Genomic DNA, 11690 nt, shown 5'->3' with positions numbered 1-11690 from the left:
ACGGTTCAGGGGGGATTTCCAGTTCCTAGTTAAAACCTTCTGTCAACAGATTGACTTATTCTCCTATTTACACGAGAGTACATGTTTTGGGTTAGATATATATATATATATATATATATATTTAATGGCCATATAAAAGGAAGGGTAGGAGGTAGCTGCCCTGACGTGGATGGCCCAGGATGGCCCAATCTTGTCAGATCTCAAAAGCCCTGGTCAGTAATAATATAATAATTATTATCCGATGGCAGTGTGTGTAGTATAGTCAGGAGATCCTAAAATTGTCTGGCAGCCAGGAGTTCTGGCTCTTTTAGTGTTGTGCATTACTAGGTGGCAAGCTAGACTTGTTTTTCAAGACGAGATGTTTTAGAAGTGGTTTGCCATTACCTACCTCTGCGTCATGGCCCTGGTATTCCTTGGCGGTCACCTTTCCAATTCCTAGCCATGGCTGACACTGCTTTGCTTCTGAGATCTGACTATCCAGGTCAGAGCCCCTGGTCAGTATTTGGATGGGAGACCACCAAGGAAGTCCAGGGTTGCTACTCAGAGGCAAACCACCTCTGTTTGTCTCTTGCCTTGAAAACCCTACAGGTTCGCCTTGAGTTGGCTGTGATTTGATGTTACCTTTAACTACCTCTGCAGGAGGTAGCATTCTTCACCACTGTTTGCCTTTGCCTTTCCATACAAACGTGCATCCTGAAGAAGTCAAGATTTTATAAATGGCCGGAAGATTACAGTAAGTGAACAATATCAACATTTAATTATATTAGAAGAAATTACAGAACACAGTTTTAGAGACAATGCAGAATACTTATCCAAAAATATATCGTGATAAATAATGGTTATTATATAAATAGATAATGTAGGAGGTAACAAACTACATACAACAAAGATGTATATGGAACCCCCAAATTTGTATGTATTTATGTTTGTTTGTTTTTCATTTGTTTGTTATAAAATAATTTTTTTAAGAACCCCATAAACCTAAAGGAGAACTAATTTGGTGCTCCTGAGAACTGACAGTTTCTGTCCAGACAGGTTGTTCCCTGGGGATTTGATATCTGCTGCCAAAGTGCCATTGTCTTCCCTTAAGCTATTGCTATTAAATTTAGTGTACATAGTTCTCCCTTCTCCATTTCATCCTCAAAACAACCCTGTGAGGTAGGTTAGGCTGACAGAGTGACTAGCCAAGGTCATCAGTGAGTGACAGAGTGCGGATGTGAACCCAGCTTTCCCCCTTCCTAGTCCAATCCTGACACCACATTGGCTCATATATATCTGAGTCATTCTGTGTTTTGTTGTTCTTCGTATTTTAACGAGAGACCCCAAAAGTCTTCAGTGAAAGGAAACTCAACCCAGCTAGATTCATGCTGGCGACTCATATTTAAAACAGGGATCCCTGACCCTGTTCATCATCCTGAGGATATTTTTGAATTTTAGAGAATGGGGTGTGTCACATCGAGTGGCGAGACCTAACGACGACGGAGGCGGAGTCGCGGAGGGGCATGGTGACGTGGAGGCGCAGCGGAGCCAGAAATGGACGTTGGCTGGGCTGTGGCTGACACGGGCCGCGCGCCAAGAGGCTGCCGAGCTGGAGGATCTGCTCCTGGACACCAGAGGCGAGACACCGACCCTGAAGACTGCCTGGAGGAAGAAGCCGGAGAACAACAGCCCTGCCACCTGGGTGCCGGTAGGCAGCCCCACCCCTGTGTACTATGTGGCCTTAGATAGGGAATTGTATTTGAAACTTGCCTGTAAACCGCTCAGAGACCCTTCGTGGTCAGAGGGGTAGATAAATCGAATGTATACATAAAATAATTAATTAAATAAATAAATAAAATGGCTGCCATGGTAGGGTTGACAACTCCGGGTTGGGAAATACCTGGAGATTCGGGGGTAGTGGAGCCTGAGGATGTCACAGCTTGGGGCATAATGCCCTACAGTTCAACTTCTGAAGGGGCCATTTCCCCCAGGTCAACTCTGTCATTTGGAGTTTGTGATAGTGGGAGATGTCCAGCCACCACCTGGAGTTTGGCAACCCTAGGCTGGGGCCAGTCACAAAATGCTGGTGGTTCCAACCCAAGGGTTGGATCCGGCCAGCTCTTTCACTAACCACGCAGTCCTAAGCTGAGTTACACCCATTGATTTCAGTCGGCTTAGAAGTATGTGACTGTTTATGATGGCAATCCCCCTCTTTACTACTGCCCCTGTTCCGTATGGCTTTTGTTCCCACAGGTCCTGTGATCCCTTTTCTGGTGGACCTTTGTTACCAGCAGAAACACTGGCTGGATCCAACCCCAAAGATCCTTCTCTGATGAAGGCAAGCTGTTTTTGAACGGGTGCTCTCAACCGACTCAAAGAAAACCCCTCCTGAGCTTTCCTGAAGTACTGCCTGCTCCCACGGAAAGGGAGGAAAAGCCATCACAGACTCTTTGCTCTGGGCCAACTGATGCCATCAGCGGGCACCACACCAGGGGATCTGTTGTGTCCGCTGACCGCCACCAGGGCCCAGCAAACACTCCAGAGCTTGACTCTGGATTAACAATGGGGATTAAGCTCCTGGTCTCTCCACTGGGGGGACCAATGGGACCATGGCGGGAGATTTAAACCCACTAACGGGACCTAGGGGTGTGTCCCCAGGTATGATTATAGTTGGCCAGCCGGCCGTTTGTTTCTGTCTTTGTTGTGTACCAGTAAACCATGCTGATCACTACATCCGTCTCAGTGGTTTCTCCATGCGTCTAACCCACTACACTTCAATGGCGACGAGGATGGGATCCCGCTGAGCAAGCCAGCCGGGCTGTCAGGACTCAGTGAGGGAAGACAACGCACCGCTACCTACGCGCCTCCAAACGATGAGCAACGAGCTAGCCGCTTCCCAGCCGCAGCCGCAACCGACCAGCACAATGGCCCTTGCTCCGGGATCAGGGCTGGTACCGCCCTTCGATACAAATCGTCCACAACAATGGGGAGCCTGGATCACCGGCCTGAAGCAAGTCCTGATTTTCTATCAGGTGACGGATGAGGCCAGGAAGAAGAGCCTCCTACTTGGGTCATGCGGACCCGCCATCGTAGAACTGGCCCAGTACCTCCTCTCCCCTAAGAAGCTCGAAGACTGCACCTTCGACGACATCGTTTTGACATCGTTTCGGCCATCCAGAACCACTACACGCCAAAGCCTTCTGAGATGACGTGCCACGTGGTGTTCCACCAGCGGAGTCAGCAAGGCCGCGAAACGGCCGCGGAGTTCCTTGCCGAGCTCCGCCGCCTGGCTTCCGAATGCAAGTTCGAGGGACACTTGGACCTGGCCCTGCGAGACCGTTTCATCACTGGTCTGCGGGAAAAGAAGCTGCGGCGACGCATAATGGAAGGTGAGACGGTCACCATAGCGTCGGCCACCGCCACTGCGTGGGAGAGGTCCCACCCAACGGCCTCCACCACGCACCAGGCAGCCATCACCTCGCCAGCAGACTTCGACGGTGCGGAGGTCCACCGCACCCAAGCACCGCACCCCAGCCGCGAACACGAGCTCCGCCCGCCAGCAGCCCGGCGCAGCAGCTCCAGGGTGTGCCAGTTGCAGGGACCAGCACGTCAGAAAGGCATGCAGATTTCAAGGCGCCGTTTGTCGGAACTGCGGGCGCACTGGCCACATCGCCCAGGCCTGTCGCTCCAGCCGGGCCCAGCCACCTCGTCACAGAGCGGAAGCCCACTTCAAGGATGGCGCAGAGGCCGAGGACTCACTCTCCCATGCCTTTTTTGTTCTAAGATGAAAAATAGCAGGGGGGGGGATTAGCTGGAGAAGAATCAGGGGTGGGGCAAAGCAATCCTTAACCCTTTCCTGACCCACCATGTCTTGGTCCCCATCAGCCTTCCAAATCACTTTTGTGGGACCAGGGATCAAACTGTGATTATAATTAAGAACATGCCATGTCTTAAGCATGACTTAGAATGGATTTTAGTTGTCTTATTTAGCCATATTTGTAGCAACTTTATAGATTCTGTTCTCTGTCTAACAGCGTGCTTTTCTTAGCTGGCCACCATCAATGCTCCCTCTAAGCTGTGGAGTCCTGTGAGCAAAAATTCTACTCTGTGAGCTACTGGCATTAAAGTTGTGAGCGAGCGATTTGGCTACTGCATACATTCGTTTGCTCCGGAGCCATCCTTCCTGAGCAAAGACAAAAATGTGTGAGGCAGAGGCTAAAAAGCTGTGAGCTGGCTCACACTAACTCAGCTTAGAAGGAACACTGGCCACCATAGAGGCCAGAATCATAGAGGTTAAACGAATGAAAGAAATCCTCCCTAGCTTTTCTCTGCAGTTATGAAACCGTCATCCTGTTAATTCTAACACAGGAGGAAAGCTTCCCCAAAAGGGAGGATTGCCAAAAACCGAAAGCTTTTTGGTCTTCTGTAGAAGTCTTTCTGTTGTATCTATGGCAAGAGGTTTATGGCCTAAGACCCCTACATTGGAATAACAAGAGCAGGCTCTGCACCTCACAGAGGGGCTCCCTGCTCAGGTAACAGGCCCCAGAGACTCTTTTTGTTGTTCAGTCGCACAGTCAAGTCCGATTCTTCACGACCCCATGGACAAGATCTCGCCAGGCCCTCCTGTTTTCCGCCGTCCTCTGAAGTTTGCTCAATTTCATGTTCATTGCATCTACGACACTGTCAAACCATCTCATCCTTTGCCATCCCCATCTTCTTTGATGTTGTGTGGGTGCAGAGTTCACACGATGCAAAGATGACAGGACACAAGTCTGCAGGAACTGACTGAAGCCTCTCGGCTTCCCAGCGTTTATTTATAAGCTTCTAGTTTCTAGTCCCCCCCCCCCTTTCATACATTACAGCATCCTAGTCATGAGACATGAACTAAGGGATGTGTGTGTGCAGGCAAGTTCTCTGTTATCTCTGCCTCTCCCCCTCTCTCAAGGCCAAACCAACTGCGTCATTAAGCAGTACCTCATGCGCTTAGCACACAAATACTTTCGGGTTCCCAATTTCCAGGCAGGAGAATAGTGGCTCCATCTGCACTGCTTTCCTACACTTTGACCTTCAATCTTTCCCAGCATCAGGTCTTCTCCAGTGAGTGCTCCCTTCTCATTTGGTGGCCAAAGTATTTGAGCTTCAGTTTCATTATCTGGCCTTCCAGGGAACAGTCAGGGTTGATTTCTTTTAGGATTGACTGATTTGATCTTCTTGCAGTCCAAGGGACTCTCAAGAGTCTTCTCCAGCACCATAGTTCAAAAGAATCTATCCTTCGGCGCTCGGCCTTCCTTATAGTCCAACTCTCGCAGCCATACATGACTACTGGGAATAGCATTGCTTTGACCATGCGGACTTTTGTTGGCAGGGTGATGTCTCTACTTTTTATCATGCTGTTTAGGTTCGCCATCGCTTTCCTCCCAAGGAGCAGGCGTCTTTTAATTTCATGGCTGCTGTAACAGTCTGCGGTGATCTGGGATCCCAGGAACGTGAAGTCTGTCACTACTTCCACGACTTCCCCTTCTATTTGCCAAGGAGTGATGGGGCCGGATGCCATGATCTTAGTTTTTTTGATGTTGAGCTTCAAGCCCACTTTTGCGCTCTCCTCTTTTACCCTGAGCAAGAGGCTCTTCACTTTCTGCCATTAGAGTGGTATCGTCTGCATATCTGAGGTTGTTGATCTTTTCCCCAGCAATCTTAATTCCCACTTGTGATTCATCCAGGCCAGCATTTCGCATGATGTACTCTACATATATACAAGACCCAAAACATCAGGGCATGATTTACACCTCTTATCGAGGATGCTTCCTCCACATACATATGTAAAGTCCTTGATATTCTCCAGGCAAAGACCTCTGTGTTCCGTGTCAAAACAACAACGCAAATGAATGTAACTGAACCCCAAATCTTGGTCCACCAATGGATTTGTGCCAACTCATATGATACCAATGTACCTGTAACCAATGATGTTTCTTATTGATTGTAAATCTCTACTATGAAGAGAGATCCAGTTGGTCAGATGTGTTGGACTGAAGCAGTAGAACAAATTTAGAGTCCAGTGGCACCTTTAAGACCAATAAAGGTTTATTCAAGGTATGAGCTTTCGTGTGCAAGGCACACTTTTTCAAATACAAATCGTGTGCCAAGAAAGCTCATAGCTTTGGTGCCATGTACTATTCCTCCTTTTATTGCAATCAATAGTTTAGAAATCCTACTCTCTGGACTCCACCGGTGTGTCTTTTCATCAGGCCAGGGACACACTTCCCCCAAAGGTTTACCCAAAAGTGCATGCAATGGGGGGAGGGAATGTAACGAGTGGCTTATCACTCTGTAGGGCCCATCATGGTTGACACAAGGCAGTTGAGTGGTTAGAGAGTATAGGACTAGGGCTGAGAAACCTGGATTTAAATCCCTACTGTACCATGGAGCTCATTGGGTGGACCTTGTCCAGTTACCTTTTCCCAACCTAGAATACTTAACAGAATTATTTGGGAGGATAAAATGGAGAAGGGGAGAGAGGCTTGTGAGCTCAGTGGAAGAAAAATGTGATAAAATAGCCCTGAAAGGAAGGAACTCGTGTTTGCATGGATCTGTTTGATGAACAAATGTCATCATTCTTACTTGGGAGTTGACAATGCCATCTTATGCAGAGTTACACCCTTTTAAGTTTATCAGAAGGGGGTTGGGCTGACCCAGGTGGCCAAGGCTAGCCCAGCCTCATCAGATTTCATAAGCTAAGTAGGGTCGGCCCTGGTTCGTGTTTGCATGGGAGACCTCCAAAGAATACCAAGGTGGCTGTGCAGAGGCAGGCAGTGGCAAGCCGCCTCTGTTCATCTCTTGCCTTGAAAACCCTACAGGGTCACGATAGGTCGGTTGTGACTTAACTGCACTTTTCACTATCGAAGTTAGCTTTAAAAGGGGGGGGGGGACCTAATTTACCAAGGGGGCATGATACAGCCCAGTCTTGTCATGATGATGATCAAGAAATGCAAAGTGACACTAAATAACAAGTCAAGGTTATATCCCTAACTTTGCATATCTTGTTCATCATTATATTGCATGTTAATTTTCTGTTCATTCTCTGGCTATAAGTTTGAACCTTTTTTGCCATTCTACGGATTTGATAAAGTGTGCCTTGCACACGAAAGCTCATACCTTGAATAAACCTTTGTTGGTCTTAAAGGTGCCCCTGGACCAGGGGTCATTTCGTAGAAAAAGAGCTAGAGGAACTTATTAGCATAACTCATTAGCATATGCCACACCCCCTGACATCACCGGAAGTGTGTCATAAGGCCACACCCCCTAACATCACCAGAAGTGTGTCATAAGGCCACACACCCCGCCCCCAACGGTCCCGGCCGCCGCCGGCGGCCTTGCAGCTCCACTGCCGAGCCCCAAGAGCGCCGCCGGCCTTGCAGCTCCACTGCCGAGCCTCATGAGGAGCCCGGCGGTGCACCTGCAAGGCCGGTGGGAGTGCAAGGAAGTCCCGCAAAGGCCCTCCCTGGCCCCAGGCAGGCAGGGGTGGGGAGAGGCAGGGAGGAAGCAACTTACCCTCCCTCTTCTCCTGCCTCCTCCTGGCTGAATGAGGGCCGGAAGCGGGGCGGCCAGAAGCGGGGGGTGGGGCTTCGTCATGTGCCCCGCCCCCCGTACCTCACCTGGGGAAACTGCGATCCCCCGCGATCGACCCCGAAATGACCTCTGCCCTGGACTCTAAATTTGTTGTAGTTCAATAAGGGAACATCACCAAATTCACATCTTGCCACGATATAACACCAGGGAAGACTGCAGAGGAAGGCCATGGCACACCCCTCTGCTTCTCACTTGTCTTTGAAAGCCCCTTGCTGGGTTTGCCATAAGTTGGCTGCACCCTGACGGCACTTTACACAGAGGATTTACCAAAGCAATTCTCACTTGTCTTTGAAAGCCCCACCCTACGGCAAGCAGTGCATAGCCACCCTGTGCACACTTTCCATCTGTCAGATGTTTGCTGGGACATATTCTGTGTATACGCTGAATTAGGTATAAACCATATGGTATACAGACTGCTTGTTCAGTGAGCCCAGAATATGGGTGCCTCTGGCCTGGGCGGGGAACTTACCAGCCAGATCAGGCCCAACAGCTGGAAACATCTCCAGTCTGACGCTTGAGTTGGATCTAGGTTTGCCAGAGAATTGTGTCACTTTCAGTCAGGCTGTCCAATTAAGACAAGGGTGTGGGTCTTCCTAATGACATCAAAAGGCTGGACTGTTATACATTTTTGCATTAGAATCCCTCCTAGAAAATATAAGAAAAGATGAAAGAATTAGAGGGCTACAAATTAAAGGAGAAAAATTTAAGACCTTGGCCTTCGCCAACCCATTTCTTGTGCTCAGTGTTTTGGAAGAGATGTGTCCTATGTTATGGCCAGGCCACTGACAGAAAGAGGCTGCAGAGAAATTTGTTTCAGTGCAGAACTGAATTTAAGTCAGGTATAGATCCATCATTTAACGCTGCAAATGTGAAGGCAAAGAGAGTTTGCTCTCCACGAGAATCAGTTTGGTGTAGTGGTTTGGAGCGCAGACTCTAATCTGGGAGAACCCGGTTTGATTCCCCCACTTCGCATGCAGCTGCTGGTGTGACCTTGGGTCAGTCACAAGTTCTTTCAGAGCTGTTCTTTCACGAGCAGTTCTCTCAAAGCTCTCTCAACCCCACCTCCCTCACAGGGTGTCTGTTGTGGAGAGAGGAAAGGAAAGGAGATTGTAAGCAGCTCTGAGACTCCTTTGGGTAGTGAAGGGCAAGGTTTAAATCCAATCTCCCTCTTCTTCTTCTGTTGTAAAAAAAAGGAAACATTTTGGGAAAGCCAGAGGGCTCCAGGGCTCTCCCTCAAAGAGACACACACACACACACACACCCAGTGTTGCCCTTTAGAACATCTCAAAGCGGAGCAGCGTGTAATAGCACCAAAGATGGAAACAATTATGTTCTGGTTCTAACAGCACAGTGGAGGGAAAGTGGCACAGTGCAGCCCCATCTCATCCGATCTCAGAAGCTAGGCAGACTGGAAGGCTCTGCAGAAGAATGGCAAACCACCTCTTCTCACTTGCCTTGAAAGTCCCTTGCAGGGGTGACCATGTATGACTTGACTGCTCTTCAGTATGTCGGGTTTCTTGTTAGATCTTGGAAACTAAGCAGGGTCAGCCAGCCCTGGTTAGTATTTGGATGGGAGACCTCTGAGGCATTTCAGGGTCACTATGCAGAGGCAAGCAATGACAAACCACCTGTGTTAGCCTCTTGCCTTGTAAAAGCCCCTTGCTGGGGTTGCCACAAGTCAATTGCGATGTCATGGCACTTTGCCTACCTCCAGTAACACAAATAGTTTATTTATTTAGTTTTGGTTCATCGGTACCCTGCCTTTCCCTTCAATGGGAGCCCAAAGCGGTTTGCATCATTCTCCTCTCCTCCATCTTATCCTCACAACAATCCTGTGAGGTAGGTGAGGCTGAGAGAGTGTGACTGGCCCAAGGTCACCCAGTGAACTTCCATGGCATGAGTGGGGATACGAACCCAGGTCTCTTGGACACTAGTTGGAGACTCTTAACCACTGCACCCCGTTGGCTCTCTTATACATGGTTGCAGTCAGGGGAGGGGTTCCGGCCCAGCCTTCTTCCAGGTGTGCAATTTTTCTAGATATTTGGAAGTTGGCTTAAAAAAAAAAAGAAGAAGCACAGGCCCTGACCTGGATAGGGCAGGCAAGCCCAATCTTGTCACATCTCGGAAACTAAGCAGGGCCGACCCTGGCAAGTACTTGGATGGGAGACCTCCATGGCATCCCAGGGTTGGGAGGCAGAGGTGGGAAGCCACCTCTCTGAAATGTCCAAGCCCCACTAGGGGTCACCAGAAGTCAACCATGACTTACACACAAGTACTCACCAAAAAAAAAAAGCACAAGAGAGATATTAAAAATATTAAAGAGAGGCAGCGACATCCCAAGGAGGTGGTTGGCTCGGCAGCTGATGACGTGGCCAGCAGGAGGACGTCCGGAGCCACAAGGACGTTGTGATGCCCACCACGGCTGCGCACCAGGGCCCATAACCAACAGCCCCCGAGAAGAGTCGCCCACGATCGGAGCCAGGAGGGTACCTGGTAGGGCTCCCCCACCCCAGACGTACTGTGGCCATAGTTAGGGTTTCTGCATAGGTCTCTGTACCATGCACCGTGTAAGCCGCTCAGAGGCCTTCGGGGGTGAGCGGGGTACAAATTGAAAGTATAAATAAATAAATAAAATTAAAAAATGTAACTTTTACTTTGCAATCTGAAGTGGTACAGTTCTTTTATTTTATCTGTTTTATTTATCTACCACATTTGTATCTTGGAGGGTGAGCTCTGTGGCATTGTGCCCCACTGAGGTCCCTGTCCTCCCCAGGCTCCACCCCCAAATCTCCAGGAGTTTTCCAACCTGGAGCTGGCAACCCTACCCCCACCCCACCTCCTGCTGGTAGCCAGTGGGAACCTGGCAACCCTAAATCAGTCACTGCTGTTCAAGATCAGCAGCCGCAAGGCTGACCTTATACCCCAGCCCAGTTCTGGGGCCGACAGCACTGGACCCCAGTGGACCAAGCCATGCAGGGTACAACGTAGCAAACCGTTGCAGACGACACAAATCGTTTCCAAGGTTGGCGAAGCCTGAAAGAAAAGTGACAGTTGTTTCGGAAAGATCTCCTCAAGCAGGTATGCGGGCGGGGAGGCGGCAGATAAAAATCCAAGCCCTGGCTGACGTGTGCAAAGTGATGCAACGTGGAAAAAATAAGGACACCTTTTATTTATATCCGACGAGCCAAACGTCCATCATCAAGGTGGGCGGCCATGTGTGCATGGGAAAGGGTTGTCATCGTTGCTGGAAGCAGCAACTGTGTGCGTCAGAGAGAGAAAGAGAGAAAGAGGCATCTCCGTGGACTGTATGCACAGATGCCCATTAAAACCTTCTGTTGAATCCTTGCCAGGACCTCCAGGATCAGCAGTGGAAGGCAGATTGGGTCCCCTTTCTGGCCCTGGCTGCAGTGGTTCACTCTTCCCCATAGGACTGAGAGCCAGCATGCTGAAGCGGTTAGAGAGCCAGACTAGGATCTGAGAGATCCAGGTTTGAATCCTCATTCTGCCATGGAAGCTTGCTGGGTGACCTTGGGCCAGTCACATGCTCTCAGCCTAACCCACCTTGCGATGTGGTTGTGAGCTGCTTTGGGTCCCCGTGGCAGAGAAAGCCGGGCTTAAATAATGTAAACAACAGCCATCAGTCACTTATTTGAGTGAACGGGCAGCAGGTCACAGTGTGATGGAACGGGTGGAACGGGCAGTTATGTTGCTCCGAGTTTCCTGTGGGCTTGTCCGAACTAACTCCGGATAAAGTGCAGGATTCTCACAACAGCCTTGTGAGGCGGGTTAGCCTAAGAGAAAATGACTGACCCAAAGCAGAGTGGGGATTTTCTCCTTGGCCTCACAGCTCCTAGTTTGACACTCTTAACAAGGACACTACATCAGCATCCAAAGGCATTGATTTCCGTGTCAAGCAAATGTCAATGCATAAGCCCCTTTGTGTTCATATTCTGGCACAATTAGGCATGTCTAAATGAGACCTGGAGTTGGAATGGAGACAGTTGTCTAGTGACATTCAGTTACAAGGGCATTTGTGTAGGCACACACACGCCGGTCCCAGTCAACGAAAGAGGTTGCGAGCTCTG

Source organism: Gekko japonicus, unplaced genomic scaffold (genome assembly GCF_001447785.1).
Source record: "Gekko japonicus isolate JY-2015 unplaced genomic scaffold, Gekko_japonicus_V1.1 scaffold1388, whole genome shotgun sequence".
Lineage (NCBI taxonomy): Eukaryota > Metazoa > Chordata > Lepidosauria > Squamata > Gekkonidae > Gekko > Gekko japonicus.
The sequence above is the reverse complement of the archived record's forward strand: the minus strand, read 5'-3'. Positions refer to the sequence as shown.